At 43.7% G+C, this 1,702-nt stretch overlaps 1 non-coding gene across 1 annotated transcript; it reads left to right on the forward strand.

The window, feature by feature from the left end:
* Positions 1-1,069: 1,069 nt before the first annotated feature.
* On the forward strand, positions 1,070-1,176 carry LOC119864816. The gene has a single exon (XR_005375299.1). It is a non-coding gene; the product is annotated as a U6 spliceosomal RNA (small nuclear RNA).
* Positions 1,177-1,702: the final 526 nt, after the last annotated feature.

The raw sequence follows: 1,702 nt of genomic DNA on the forward strand, positions 1-1,702 counted from the left end.
ATTAGCCTTAAAAATAAAAGTCAGTTATTTTACCAGCAACATGGGTTTGAGAATAGTAGACAGTTGCAATTCAGGATATACAAGCTACTACAAAACCATAGACAAGTCAGGAGAACAAGGAGGGGATTGCTCTTTTACAGAGGAAAGAGGGAATTTGGTGGAGTTGTGATAAAATGTCCATTGGAGTATACTGAGAGCTTGAAGTGGAATGCTTTTTCATTGGCTGAGTTGTGACAGTCTCATTGGCTAGGCTGTTGCCAGGCAAGGAGAAAACCTTCCTTCTTCCTGCTGGGGGTTAGTAAAGTAGGCTTCTTGTTAGGAATGCAAGGTATGGCTCTGTTGTTTCTGCAAAGGGCTGTAAGGTGTGATATATGTGAGCTCCCCTCTCTGGCTTCCCAACTCCATTTTTAAGTGACATTTTCTTTATTCCGTTTCACAAATTTCCAAGCAAGTACAGCCACATGCTAATCAACATGCCTATGGTCTCCTCTATTTCAACCCCACTTTATAATTCTATAACTTCTCACTGACCCCCTGCCCAACACACAAAGGTCCTGCAACATGAGTTTTTATTCAGTTAGTATCACCAAGACTTCCTTTTTCATGGAAAGAGAGGTCTAGAGCTTGAAGTGAAATAAGGTCCAACAGCGGGAGGTGTCAAATCAAAGAAAGCTCTTCAGGGTACCCAGCAGTATACTTCACAAGATCTGCTCAAATCCCAATAATTTCCTTTTTTCTCTGATTCAATCTGAATTTTCTCAAGAATAAACTGGTCTTAAATTGTATTCTTCTTGGGATCCCTGGGTGGCGCAGCGGTTTGGCGCCTGCCTTTGGCCCAGGGCGCAATCCTGGAGACCTGGGATCGAATCCCACGTCGGGCTCCCGGTGCATGGAGCCTGCTTCTCCCTCTGCCTATGTCTCTGCCTCTCTCTCTGTGTGACTATCATAAATGATAAATAAAAAAAAAAATTGTATTCTTCTTAAATCTGGACATAGTTTAAATAAATTTCTGTAGATTAAGCATGAAATCATGGCCCAATTTCAAGAATGTTTTTTAAAAATAAAACCAGTGCTCGCTTCGGCAGCACATATACTAAAACTGGAACGATACAGAGAAGATTAGCATGGCCCCTGTGCAAGGATGACACGCAAATTCGTGAAGCGTTCCATATTTAAAAATATATATATAAAATAAAATAAATAAAATAAAACAAAACCAGGGAACACCTGGGTGGCTCAGTGGTTGAGCATCTACTTTGGGCTCAGGTCATGATCCTGAGGTCCTGGGATTGAGTCCCACATTGGGCTCCCCATAGGAAGCCTACTTCTCCCTCTGCCTATGTCTCTGCCTCTCTCTCTCTGTGTCTCTCATGAATAAATAAAATCTTTAAAAAATAATAAAAAGGGCAGCCCCGGTGGTGCAGCGGTTTAGCGCCACCTGCAGCCCAGGGCGTGATCCTGGAGACCCTGGATCAGGTCCCACGTCGGGCTCTCTGCATGGGGCCTGCTTCTCCCTCTGCCTGTGTCTCTGCCTCTCTCTCTCTCTGTCTCTATGAATAAATAAATAAAAATCATAATAATAATAATAAAAAGTAAAAATGGGGGACGTCTGGGTGGCTCAGTGGTTGAGCATCTGCCTTTGGCTCAGGTCATGATCCCAGGGTCCTGGGATCGAGTCCTACATCGGGCTCCCCAGAGAGAG

This window comes from Canis lupus, chromosome 20 (genome assembly GCF_011100685.1).
Source record: "Canis lupus familiaris isolate Mischka breed German Shepherd chromosome 20, alternate assembly UU_Cfam_GSD_1.0, whole genome shotgun sequence".
Taxonomy (NCBI): Eukaryota; Metazoa; Chordata; class Mammalia; order Carnivora; family Canidae; genus Canis; species Canis lupus.